General features: G+C 36.8%; 1 long non-coding RNA gene across 2 annotated transcripts in view; it reads left to right on the top strand.

Moving 5' to 3' along the window:
- LOC123855860 (uncharacterized) overlaps positions 1 to 14217 on the top strand; it is a 456844-nt gene extending 442627 nt beyond the window's left edge. For both annotated transcript variants that reach the window (XR_010412982.1, XR_010412973.1), the window contains one exon: positions 12863 to 14217. This is a non-coding gene — a long non-coding RNA (uncharacterized LOC123855860). The remainder of the gene's footprint in view (positions 1 to 12862) is intronic.
- Positions 14218 to 14479: the final 262 nt, after the last annotated feature.

The following is a 14479-nucleotide window of genomic DNA, read 5'->3' as shown; positions in this document are numbered from 1 at the left end:
GAGGAAAAACCACCACATCTGCTAAAAGGGTGAGCCTTTCATACTGGCCCCAAGGGACAAATCGGGAGCATATTTTTTTCCTTTGAGAGCTATTCAGTGGCCTCAGGAGGACCCAGTTGAAACACCTAAACGCAGTAACTAATGCATAACTGAGAGTCCAGGCGCATTGATTCAGTGATCTTTATTAGTCCCCTAGGGAACCTCTGACATTGTTGAAAATCATTGCAAGGAAATAATTCCCCAGAAAGACCATCATTCATACAGATTCTGCATCTTACAAATCTGATAAATATACGAGTAGGACACCATAACTCAATGCTCCACATCAGAAACTAAAGGAATGACACTAGTTTTTGTCCTATATGGAAAGACTGCATTTTAGTCTCAGGCCAGCAGACAAGGAGGGAGATGAAGGACCAGACAGAGAGGACTATTCACATGATAATATCTGAAGAAATCAAATGCAGCTAATCACACATCCTTATAATGAGAAAACACAGGATTACAGTTAAAAGATTTAAGTTCTTTCTATGGCTCTATTATGGTGTGACTTCTGAGAAGTTACTGAACATCTCAGCTCCAGTTTACCAAGCAGAGGAAATTGGGAGTGAGAGCACCTTCCCTTTTGACTTGACTATATTGCTAGGAAGATAAAACAATGGTGATAAAACCCATGATAAAGGTAAAACTTCCACAGAAATGTAATCTCACTCCCCAAACAGGTGGGCTCAAGAAGGTTTTGTAGGAATCAGTAAAGAATCTTACTCAAGTTAGTATTTGATCTGTAGATGCATACTCTTCCCAACTCTCTTTCCTTGAATATTATTAGCAATCAGTATAGGATTTAAAAAGAACTGTGTCTCAAATAAGAAGTAAATTAACCACTCTCAGGAAAAAGAACAGCTATGAGTACACACAGACTTTGAGGGTATCCTCTCTAGTGTAAGAAATTAAGCACATAGAGGCTCCATTCCAAAGACCTCTCAAGTGGGGGACCTGCACACCTGAAAGTCCTTAGCTGTGCAGTCTCCAAATTCCATCTCCAGCTGCCCCCACCACTAACCTCTGTGTCCTAGATATGCCTGTTCAGTTCTTTACATAGAAAAAAAATCATGCATTGGCTCTTGCCAGTTTGTCACGCAGAAGAGGTGACAATGGAATCATTTTATTTTAATAAAATAGGGTCTCCTGGGCCAAGCATTTGGCCAAGTGTCTCCATTTTTAAATCTGTCAGTTTCCCCTCCCCTCCCAATCCCATCTCCTATCCTCTGCTGATGAATTTTTATACGAATGATAAGTTCATAGAAGGTACACTTGATGAGCTAGAAACCTAAGCCTTCTTTGAAAATGACAAGTTTTTAGCATAGAAAAATCTTTTGCCGGGAAACTCTAGTGTATGTAGTTTTTTTCACTAGGTAGCACCTCAAGAATAGATTAGAAATCAAGGGTGTTCATTTCAAAGACTATAAGAATTACGGAATCACTGTATTGTACACCTGAAACTAATATAACGCTGTACGGTAGCTATACTGGAATTTGAAATTAAAAAAAAAAAGACTACTCTTGGGGCGCCTGGGTGGCTCAGTAGTTGAGCGTCTGCCTTTGGCTCAGGTCAGGATCCCAGGTCCTGGGATTGAGCCCCCGTGTCGGGCTTTCTGCTCAGCAGGAAGCCTGCTTCTCCCTCTCCCACTCCCCCTGCTTGTGTTCCCTCTCTCGCTGTCTCTCTCTCGGTGTCAAAATAAATAAATAAAATCTTAAAAAAAAAAAAGACTACTCTATAAAAAGCATCATTGATATCCTCTGAGAAAGGTTTACTTATTCTTTAGAGAAACTGCTTCTACTTCAATGAGGAAGAATATAAACTTTAATTGTAATCTACTTGTAAGCAGAAAGACAACATATTTTCTTAAGTGTTGGCCATAGTATTTTTGTTTTCTTAATTAAAAAAAAAGTTGCATTGGCCTATATTTTTGTCTTCCTTTTGAAATCAAGACATTCTCCTGCTCAAAGCCCTGCTACATTCCCAGTGGCCTGCACAATAAAGTTGAAACTGTCAGATATTCAAGTTACTTCCTGATGTAGTCTAAACTGTTTTGCTGGTCTTAAACATCCCGTTTCCCATCCCTCCTCCGCCTCCCACCGCACACTGCACAGAGTTACTCCTAATTTCATTAAAATACTCCTACCTCAGAATATCCAAGTGCAGATTTGCTTACATGGTTTTATCTAGTATGTTCTACATTCTTGCTGCTTATTATAATCCTCCCCTTGCTCAAAACTCAGCTGGAGGTCATCTTTTGCATGAAACCTATCCCAGCTTCTCTTGTTGAAATTTAATCTCACCTTTCTCTCTACTCTAGGTTTTTGTGTATTTCTTCTATGGCGCTTCTTTGTTTTTAGATAATTATATATATGATGGTCCAACTCAGTATGTTTTGTGATTCTTAGAGCAAGAGACTCTGATTTGTTCATCTTTGTTTCACTGAGATAGCCTAAAAGATCCTTACGTATTTATATACAGAAATTGCCAAAAGGAGACCTTTTCACAAATAATGAGTTCAAGAGAGAGATTTACAAGACTGATCATTCTGGGATTATCTGCTGACCCACAGAACCTTTTGCTCTGTCTTGTCCATTCACACTCCCCCTTTCTGGTTCATGAATAGTAGTAAAGCAGACAACCCTGTGAAGGACAGCCAGCCAGAAGAGTATATGTGGCCATTAACTCTCGCAATAACGTCATTTCTAGTTAGGTTCATAAACGCATCTGTCCCGTGTAGTTACTGGCTGAATAAAGTACTTTGAAACCCAAGCTACCTTAAGAAGGCTTCATTTTTTAGTTTAAATATTGGGGGAGGGGGGAAACCCTGTCATTTATGGGAAAATGTTAACAGATGACTGAAATAAAATGCGATGTTCATTTTGTCATGCATGATCTGTCATGTGCAACTATGATTTTACCTTACAGCCTATTAAGACAAGCGGTCCAGAAGTACATTTTATCCAACAGCAAGTTCTGTGTGTCTGAAAAATGCCAAGGATCAGTGCTCTGGGCTCAACACAGGAGTTGTAGCCAGTGCCTGATGGCTGCTTGAAATGTATGGAAGCAAAAGTCCCCAACAGGCCAGAAAAGTTTTCTGGTTTTTTTTTCTTCTGGAATCTTGTCAAGTGACATTTTCTTTGCCTAGAAGTGTTCCCTATACTTTTATTTTTTTTATTCATTTTATCCACATTTAACTATTAATGCTGTCTGTATGTTTTATTTTGAGTATTTTGGCTGTGACTCTGGTTTATGTTAGGTACAACCTATTTATTGTGTGTATAAACACACTCTTAAAAGACAGTACAATTAATATAAAACAAAAGTCTTTTGCCCATCTTATTGTTTCAGAAGGGTAATAAGAGAAACCATGTGTATAATGGACATAATAGACATTCTAGTAACACACTATTTTACAAGTATAAAATAATAGCAAAAGATAATAGCCAACATAATCCAAAACTTAGTGAGAAAACACACAAAAGGGAGAAAACATACAGGGTCTGAAATAATTCCTTTGCTTAGGATGTAACGTGATAAATCTTGGTCTCTTGGTCCCTAATTATAAACTTTGAACTCCTTTAATAACCAAATTATGATAAATATATGAAGCCTTCACAGTGATTCCTAAATCTCTTTGTCAAAGATCATGAAAGTCAGTTCAAGTCCAAGACACTATTGCCTAACACCTCAACATGCTCCTATATACATACCCTCACATAGCAGTCATTGTGGTAGTCCCATTCCATGGCTGGGCAAGGGTCTGGTTTAAGCAAACAAAAAGAAGATAAGGTGCCTAATCTAAAGAAATCTGTATTTCTGTACACAGCATCCTTGCTTGAGTTTAGCTGTGAAAAAAAAAAAAAGGTAAAGTTTTTTATAATTACTAAACTGTACTTCTGGGAGTACTTTGGAATCTATGTACTTTTCTCACATCTGTCTGGATAATCTGGAGTCACTGTTTATATTTCTAAAGTACAGGTGCACATTTGACTAGTTTCACAAGAATGTTGTTGAAGTTCGGCACTCATTTTATATTCATCCAAATGCTGTATCCTGCACGTCCACCTTCAAGTTCATTAACTTCCACACTGATGTGTATCTTCTTGATATATGACTGACCCTGCTTATCTAACCTAAAGGTTTGATCTTTTGCTAAAGTATGCCTAACTCAAAGAGATATTTATAGGCAGGATCCTGGCCAGCCAGGAACATTTATCCTTAAACACACCAACTCACGGAGACACAAATGCTCAGAGAATCCATTCCTCGGGGGAAAAAATAAGTTAAAGCAATACATAAGTTGGTGATATATCATCTTGAAAGTACTGTATAACTTGAGCTCACATAATACTTACCTAAACTGAATCTCATAGTCCATTGAAGATTGCCCACCTGTGCTCATTAGTGTAAAGAAGAAATGCCTTTAGGAGACAAAGTGGCATTCTGATGTTTTCCCAAAAAGAGTTTACAACATTTCTTTTTATAAGGACCTAATATTTATAAAACCATTTACTTGTATTCAAATCACTTTCATGTAGATGATTTGCCAAACATCCACTAAGAGTAGAATAAGGACAAGTTCTTTTAGCATGCATGTAAAGAAGCACAGTGGAAAGAATGTCACATTTCAATGAGTGATAGGGTTAGGATTTACCCAAAGACTTTTGACCCTGTGCTATGGGTTTAATTTTTTCTTGTGATGATAGTTAAATTTGTTTACTTCATCTATCTCTGTGTAATTCTCCTGATTTTCTCCTTTGGACTATTTGTTAAGTAAACATTTGATATATACCTAGTATGTGCAAGGCACAGATTCTCCCTAAATTATGGGCATGTCAGTGTGCATAGGGAGGGGCTGTCCAAATGTTTTCAATGTCTTTTCCTCTGTCTAGCACCCCCATCAGAATGGAAATGGTTACTGTCCAGCCTCTTTGCTCTTTTTGCTAACACTTCCTAATGGTAGTCTCCTTATGCATTTTATTATGGTTTCCTCTTTGTGATGCTCTTAGATCCACTCATACACAGTATACTGACGGTCCCTCAAACATAGTCTATGAACTACTAGTACTCTGTGAAATGTTAGTAAGTGTTTCATGATTTTTCAAAACAGAATTTTGTGTAGGCATCAGCTTGGAAAGCTTGCACTGATAAAGTTAAACAGAATTTTTGATTCAGGACTCCTTGGAACATTTAGTGGGTTCATGTGCTGTGCCTCGAGTGGCATGATTATTTCACTTAAAAATTCTTTGTGAGGAATATTTAAGGATCCCAGTTTTCTATAGTGCACATTTCGGGGAAATCTTCTAATAGTGTCTAATTCATATATTAGTTTGAGAATTCTCTCTTTTCTAGGGAACAACAATTGTTTTACAGTATTACATCCTGAAAACACTTTATAATTTCAGTGGGCATTACATTAATTAAAACTCAATCTCTGGGTCCTTTGTGGGTTTCTTTTCTATCTTCTTGAAATACAAAAAATAAATATATTTAGAGGGAAATTATTTCATATTCATTGAGGGAACTCACCAGAATTTTATGTAATAATGTAATAATAATAGGTGTAATGATATTTAACGTTGATAAAAAAACACTCTGTTAGAATGGCTTAATGTTTAGGGAATGGATTTTGGAATCAGGCAGACCTGAGTTTGACTCTCACATCCACAACTTAACAGTATGTGATTTTTATAAGTCTCAATTTTTTATCTGCAAAATGGGGATAATGGTATCTCCTTCATTGCTTTTTTATAAGGGTTAAAAGAAACAACTTATATAAACTGTATAGTCTAGTGCCTGCCACAGAGTTGGCAAATGTGGTTGAAAAACTTTGTTTTTTTGTAACTATTTTTTTTAATCATACACTTGCGGTAAAATTTTTTTCTTTCCCTTGGCCCAGCAATTTCATCTCTTTTTCTAAGATGCCGTTCAAGCTGGGATACAGAATGAATAGCTTACGTAGCTTTGCAGCGGTTGCTAATAGAGCCTGTGATTAGGCTGGTGCGCCTATGCCCCATCTGTATTGGGTGTTGACTGCTGCTGGGTCACACCTGTAGCCTTTTTTTTTTTTTTTTTTTTTTTTTACATTTGCCCTTGACTGAGTCATTTTGAGATGTCTTTAGTCATGCCTCCTCCCACAAAAGCAGGTCCTGGGTAACGCTTGAATGATGTGGGAGGTAAGAGCCCATTCCCTTGATTCTGGTGGGACAACCTCAGTGCTAAAATTTACACCCCAAAGCTCCCCATTGGAATAAGTGAAGAATAGACTTCTCTTGCGGCACCACTTTGACTACCTTTTCTCCTGCCCTGTTCTGCTTTTCTCTTTCCCCTGCAGGATTCTCCTGAGCGCACACTTCTCATATCAGGTTCTGCCTTCATTCAAAGATATCCTGAAATTTTGTCTTCTCTTCTCCAACTGATTGTCATAACCAGTTTTATTAGAAACAAGTAATTATTTAGTAGTTGACTATGCCCAAGATTTCATGCTAGGTTTTAGGATCCTTGAAAATCAGAAAATTCCATTTCTGCTCTGAGAAGCATATAGTTTTAAAATCATCAGACTCTCCTTCCCCATTTTTATAATCAGTACAATTCTATGCTTCTCTCTTGTTCATTGAAAACTTTTGGTATATTAAAAAAAGTAAATTCTTGTTTCCATATCACTTATTAAGTTAGGCAGTATACACAGGGCCATGTTGTTCATCAGACAGCTCAATTCCTGAGTGACTCTGGCACAACCCACATCTTGTAGGGTTTTCTCAGAGAACCTTTATTCATTAGAACAGCTGCCCAATTATTTTTAGTTTTAATAGCCTCTGAAAAGTTAAATAAAAATCCCCTTATCTCCTACCAACAAAAGTGTATCTTCCTTATCAGCTATGTAGGGTTTCTTAACATCTTGCAATCATTCTCCAGGTAGGAAATTCAAACATCTACTGAATCTTTTCTAAATGTTCTTTGCCTCTAGTCTGTTGAACATTGCCAGGCAGAATTAGTTTCTATTGCTTCCCCTCATTACATTTTCACATCTACTCCAATCTCCCTTTAGGGCTACATCCTCAAAATCCTTATTTTATGCCTTTTTAAAAATTATTTTTTATTTTGTTACTTCAATATGGCCCATCAAACAGAACTTTTATGACTCATCAGAAACAGCCTCTGTGGTTTTGCTATACTTTTTTGCCCTTCCTGGAGAATAAAGAAAGCCTAATGATTAAAAAAAAATTATGCTGAGAGAACATAAATGTTTCATTCTTGCTTGCTGAGTTACTCTCACTCAGAAGAGTTTCTTACCAAAGCAGCCATGAATGAATGAAGAAATGAATGAATAGACAAATAGATAAATCTATAGATATTAAGGAAAAAACATTAAGAAATGAGACAAGTGGGCACCTGGGTGGCTCAGTTGGTTAAGTGACTGCCTTCGGCTCAGGTCATGATCCTGGAGTCCCTGGATCGAGTCCCGCATCAGGCTCCCTGCTCGGCAGGGAGTCTGCTTCTCCCTCTGACCCTCCCCCCTCTCATGTGCTCTCTCTCATTCTCTCTCTCTCAAATAAATAAAATCTTAAAAAAAAAAAAAAGAAATGAGACAAGTTGTATTCTCTCTTGGTGGATCACCTTTGCCAGCCATGTCTTTGGTGGGATACTTAGTGTTAGCAGGAATGATCCTTTACATGCATACAAGATACTATCTTTCATCCCAATTCAACAATTCTGTTATATCTGTATAAAGTTTTTCATCAATGAGGCACAGGTACATTAAAGCACTTTTTGAAACCCACGCAGCTAGTAAGACAAGCAAGACTGTATGTCTAACCCATGTCTTTGGGCTCTCCGTCTAGTGTTTTTATAGGACACTAGCACTATGTGTGGGATCAGGTACTACCTGTGTATGAGCTCAGGTAATTCTTTGTGCCTCTTATTCTGATACTCTTTCTAATCTGTTAATAGTGTGTTTATATTTTTTTCTACTAAAATGTGTACTCCTTAATTTCTTGGAGCAAGGGCTGTATTATCAATTTCTTCTTTTTAAAAAACCTTCATACTTCACAAGGTAGAGTTAAATAATTGTTTCCCAAAAAATTTGAATGAATGAACCAGAGGGGACCTGGATGGCACTTATTTATCTCAGAACAAATCCTGAAGAAGGCTTAGCAGTGGACTTCACTTTGGTTTGACTAGCTTACTTGTTGAATACAGAAATCCTAAACCCTAAACCAGACTACCTATTATTGTGACATAGTCTTTCCTTCTTTCAATATATCTATTTCAATTAGCTGACAAACTCCCAGAGGTCAAGTTTGGAGTACAACTACACTGTTCAGTGGAGACACTAGAAATGTTTGCCGTAAGTTATTACTAAGTGCTTCTTCCTGATGGTGGTGATGATAGAGTTTATCATTTACATGTAACTTCTTGCAAGAGGAGATGTTCCATTACGACAAAACTCGCAATGATCGTAGGGACTAGAGTCTGTGCTTCCTGTCGGGCACTAATCACTATGATGACTAGACACAGGGCTGTGACGGTGGCTTGCAGGCAGGAATTAGCATGAGAACAGTCCTTTTGTGAACATGCAGAGAGGTCAATAAGTGCATGATTATAAATTAGCTTGGTGGACTAGTGTGGTCATTAGCTGGGTCGAGTGTTCCTATTCCATATAATTGTTTGCTGTACCTGAATTAATTTGAGTGTTTAAATCTTGCATATTAATTCTGTGCTGCAGGATGTAAAGCTTTGGACTAATCCCTTTAATACTCTTTAGTATAAACACCTTAATCAAGCAACAGCTTTATAATTAGTTCTACTTACAGGCTGGATATAATTTACTAGTTTTACAGCTCATAAGTTACTGCAACTTTTTAATCATAGTAATTATGCTTTAGAATATAAGCGTAAACGGAATTTGCTAGTTTGTTCCAAGAATGAAACCAAGGCAGTCAAAATCAGGAGATTAATAAAATCCAATATATGGATACACTTTGTATTTTTATGGCAGCTCAAGATCACTCATCCTTGGAATTTAATCACCAGATTAAGGTAGCTATTGAGCCGAGAAGGTGATTTTTTTTCTTTAAAAGGAAGTACAATTCTCTATATACTACATATTTCTTTTGTTGGGTGTGAAAAATGCTGACGTGATTTAATTTTATCGCAGCAGTGAGCACTCTGACAATATCCCTCTCCTGTACTAAACCTGGTAAGTAAATAATGGTTTAGCTACTAAGGATGTGCTGATCCATTTTTCTTTTTATCTGTTTTTTCCCTGAGGATTTTAAAGTACAAATCATTTCTGGCATGAAGAACATTTGTATGGTCAGGCTACACAGTTTAGAGGGCAGTACTTTAAATTAAATCTTAAGTAGGCATAAAATTAAATTTATTAACAGCGTTATTTATAGAAATTAAAGTAAAATTAATTATTTAAAACTCTTCATTGAAATTTGGAAATATAAAAGATACTACATTGTTGCTAAACTTCATTGAATATACATTGTTGGTTAATCCACTTTAAATATGTAAAATCACTGCCTACCTATAGCTTGCTAAAGTATTTATTTGCTATTCTGGTACAAGTTGAATACATAGATAATTTTTTTGAGAAGACTTTGTGAAAATAGGCTAAATCTTTTGGCTTTCAAACATAAAATCTGAAACATGAAATATATATAGGTGTATAGTTATAAATATAATCTTATGATAAAACATATATGTATATGCATGTATATATATGTATGTATACACACACATGTAAATGTAAATAAGCTTTGTTATAATACAGTAGAACATACACAGTCATGAAATACTTTGGCCACTGTAACAACAAGTTTGATTACCCTCTGGTTAATTTGGTCATAATTAGTTGTATTGATTATAAAGATGGTCAAAATAATTGATAATGTTGTAGGCCAGGTCAGAGGTTGCATATAAACATGGTTACTCTGAGAGTGCTTATATTGATTAAATAAAATATCTCTTGCTCAGCATAGTGATATTGTTCTTACATAGTTTGTAATTGGTATTATGGACATTTGGTTTGCTAAATAATTATACTGTGTAACTCAGAACTCTTTCAGTGGGATACAATAATTGAGGAAATTTTCAGAAATACAGATAGATTTTTTAGGAGAGGGAACAGACTGGAATGTCACTGCCTCCTGGGGTAAACATCCTGGTCAGAGATAAGCTGACACTAACTGGAATCTTACAGATTGCAGTAGGAAGAAATGATATGCAAGAATGGAGACATATCCAGTTCATCAAAGGAACTCTGGATGAATAATCCTTGGCTACGGGGCCTGGGTCTCTGAGGAATCTTGCACTCATCTATGAAAACCTTAAATCTGTAACAGGTCCAGAAAGCACTTAAACTACCTCCAACCCCGGAGGTATCAGATACAATTGTTATTCAGTGGGATAAGTAGTGAGCTAGAACGTGGAAGACACCATGGGCCCTTGCTTCGCCATTTTCACCCTAGTGTCAGGCCATAATTGAGGGAGAGTGAGAAATCCCATCTTTGAATGAAGACTGAAAAGGTGATTATTCTATGGGTCATCAAGTAAAGTATGTGCAGTACATCTCAAAGTGAGGTCTGCAGACTCCTGGGAATGCCTGAGAGACCCTTCGAGGGGATCTTAAATACCAAAGCTTTTTAAAATAAAAATACCAAGGCATCATTTGTCTTTTTCACTATGTTGAGGTTTGCACTAATTTTACAAAAGCAGTGGTGGTGAGGTTGCTCCCTCATTGGCTAAATCAAGGCAGCAGTGCCATATTGTACTGGCAGGCATTGTATTCTTCACCATTACATACTGAAAGCTAATGCAAAAAAAAAAAAAAAAAAAAAAAAAAAAAAACCACGGATACCAAGTCATCTTTTCTTTCGTTGCTGTTGTGGCTCATACATTTCTTAGAGCCGTATTCAACATTTATTTTCTCTTGTCTTTAAATACATTCTTTCTCTTTTCCCCATTACCTGGGCTGTCTCTCCATGCAAACATTTCATGCCAGAGGGATGAACAAAATCCTCCACTCCCCTGACCTCCCTCTTACCTCTAGCTGTCCTCTACATCTTCTTGATAGATTTTACCAAGTCTTGACCTCACTGTCTGGGATTATGTCTGCGGTTCTGGGCTCTTCTTTTGCTCCTTTCAAATTAACCTGAGCAGTGTCCAGTTGCTTCTGAATGCTGTTTTTTTTTTTTTTATTTTGAAAGTGATAGCTAAGTATTTTGATAAGATTATCCTTAAAGTATTAGAAATTGCGAATATTTTTACTGATTCTCTCCCTCTGTTACAATCCCCACATCCCCTTCTCTTATTATATGGAAGGCTCCCTGTTTCTTGAAAGAATTCTTAGGGCAGGACGTGGCTAAGTTACATTTTCATGGGTTTTGAGACATTATGGATAAAAGAATGGTATCCAAGATAAAAGTGCTCCTGGGCCTAATATATTCTTTGCTTGGCAGACAACATCCAGGGGTTCAAAATGGTGAATCATCTAAAATTATATTATCGGTGAAACCCCGGTGCTTAGCCCGGCAAAAAGAAGAAATGATGAGGTTTTGTTTGCTGAGTGCAGAGAGGTGAAGGGCAGTCTTGTGATGCTTGGCCTATAGTAGGTGCTCAAGTAATGCTTCAGTAAGGTAGATAAACAAATACCACACCTGCCTGCAAATCTACACACAATTACCATGCCCACTGTTGGGTGGGTGACGTTTCTCTTTTCCCACCAATAGCCCAGATCTCAGGTTCCCAAATGGTGAATTCATTTCCATTTTAAAACAAAATCCTAAACCTATAAGTACTTTTGTATTTAATTGTTTGAAACAGAATACCAAAACTAGAGGAATAGAACATGAATTTATTGTGGGTTTTAGTAGAATCTAAGGCCAGAAGCAAAATAAGGGAAGCTTGTTTAACTAGTATAACCCCTGGTTTTAATTCACAAACTTTATCCTTTTATACATTTTATAAATTTATATTTTTGAATGTTACATTTTTCTGCTATTGTCTCTCTTTGTTCCCAATTATGTATGAACTGTGAATGGGAAATGAAGTAAAAGGGACAAATTCCTAAAATTCTACTTTTATCTCTTTTGATTTTCTTATTGGCAGAGCGTTATATAGTCAAGAAAGACATCCTCCAGCAGCCTTTTGGGTGGTGTTCTTTGTTACAAGACATCTTTTATTTCATTCCAGCAAAGAAATGAACCAATTTGATATGATCCTTTTATCCCAGAGAAAGGGCACAACTTCTTTATTTTCAAGGTTGTGCATTTTTTTTTCAACTGTAAAACATACTCCACTATTGAAGCCATAATTATATGCACTTGTCGATCAATCTTAACCTACTACACTATGGTTATGGCATTTTATCTAAAAAGAGAAGGATTAAAGGCTTTGCGTGAAATGAAAGGTACACACAGTCAGGGAAGTATAATGCATGTCATTAGCTATCTGGGAAGAGAGAAATGGACAGACAGATTACCAATATTTGATTTCTCACAGGCATTAAAGAAGTATTTAAGGCTACCTACAAAATAACGTAAGGGAATTTGACACTTTGATTCCTATTTTGTTCTCTTGGCAATTATTTAAGAGAGCTCCTTCATTTAGCAGCCACATAAATCAAATTTGAAAAGGATAACATTTTCAAGTGAGATTAAGAAAGGGGGAAAAAAAAATCCTGTTTTAACATAAGTGCTACCACTTCAGGAGAACATTTTAAATGTTATTTTCTTCAAGCACATTTTATTTTTTGGGTATGGTTTTTCTGGTAGCTGGGATATCTACAATTATTTTTAAATACATTTGCAGCCCTTCGGGTCTCTGAGCAGCACTGTGACAGTTGGGAAGGAAAAGCAACTTCTGGAAAGATCACAGAAAGGAAGCCAAGACCGAAGTGGTAAACTTATTTTCTCAGGAAGATTGATATGATGATGGGAAATACCAGCTATGTTCAATAGAAAAAATACTGGGATGTTGGGAAGACACTAGTCACAAGGACTTGAGAAACAAAATTATAAATGATGACTTGAAGATTGTATTTCTGAAGTGAACCTTACTGATCTGCAGAACAATCAAATTGCCTTTAGAAAATGGAAAATAATTGCTAATGTTCTGGGTAAAAACCTCTTGTATAACTCCTACTGAATGAATTTCGCTGTTGACCAGAAGTATTCCAAAGTATTGAAAAAAATGGAAGACCGTATTTGAAGTTTCTTTTGTCAAAACTACTGATGGCCACTTGGTTTTTCTTTTTTGTGTGTATGTTTTTTTTTAACTGAAGTATAATTAATATACAGTGTTATATTAGTTTCAGGTGTACAGTGTAATGATTCAACAATCGTATACATTACTCCATGCTCACCAAGATAAGTGTGCTCTTAATTCCTTTTATCTGTTTTGCTAATCCCCCATCCTACCTCCCTCCACAAGCAACCACTTGTCTGTTCTCTGTATTTAAGAGTCTGTTTGGGGGTGCCTGGGTAGCTCAGTTGTTGAGCGTTTGCCTTTGGCTCAGGTCATGATCCCAGGGTCCTGGGATCGAGCCCCACATCGGGCTCCCTGCTCCGCGGGAAGCCTGCTTCTCCCTCTCCCACTCCCCCTGCTTGTGTTCCCTCTCTCGCTGTGTCTCTCTCTGTCAAATAAATAAATAAAATCTTAAAAAAAAAAAAAGTCTGTCTCTTTTTTCTTTGTTCGTTTGTTTCTTAAATTCCGCATGTGAGTGAAACCATATAGTATTTGTCTTTCTCTGACTGACTTATTTTCCTTAGCTCAGTACACTCTAGCTCCATCCATTCATTGCAAATGGCAAGATCTCATTCTTTTTTATGGCTGAGTAATATTCCATTGTGTGTGTGTATGTATGTGTGTGTGTGTATATATATATGTATAGCACATCTTCCTTATCCATTCATCTGTTGATGAAAACTTGGGTTGCTTCCATGATTTGGCAATTGTAAATAATGCTTCAAGAAACATAGGAATACATATATCTTTTCAAATTTGTGTTTTCATTTTCTTTGGTTAAATACACAATATTACTGGATCATGTGGTAATTCTATTTTTAATTTCCTGAGGAACCTCCACCTTACACCTATCAGAATGGCTAAAATAAAAAGCACAAGAATAACAGTGTTGGTGAGGATGTGGAGAAAAAGGAAGTCTCTGTAGCTTTTTAATAAAAAAACTTCAACAACCCAATCCAGAAAACCAGTTGTGATGAGCTCCCCAAGAGGTCTGCCAAATCCAGAAAAAGGTGATGGAAATCATGACCTGAGAAGGCAGCAAATGACTTGAAGAAGTAAGTAGTCAATGTGGTGACTCCAAATGGTATTGGGGATGACACACCATTGGCTGGTAATCTATCCTCTTCATGACACATTGATTAGAAAAGTAAACTGTGAAATGGTAAAACTTGAGGATCTTCA

Source organism: Mirounga angustirostris, unplaced genomic scaffold (assembly GCF_029215605.1).
Source record: "Mirounga angustirostris isolate CCGP_5_RB_7025 unplaced genomic scaffold, mMirAng1.0.hap1 SCAF_7, whole genome shotgun sequence".
Lineage (NCBI taxonomy): Eukaryota > Metazoa > Chordata > Mammalia > Carnivora > Phocidae > Mirounga > Mirounga angustirostris.
This window is presented reverse-complemented; position numbering and strand designations above follow the sequence as displayed.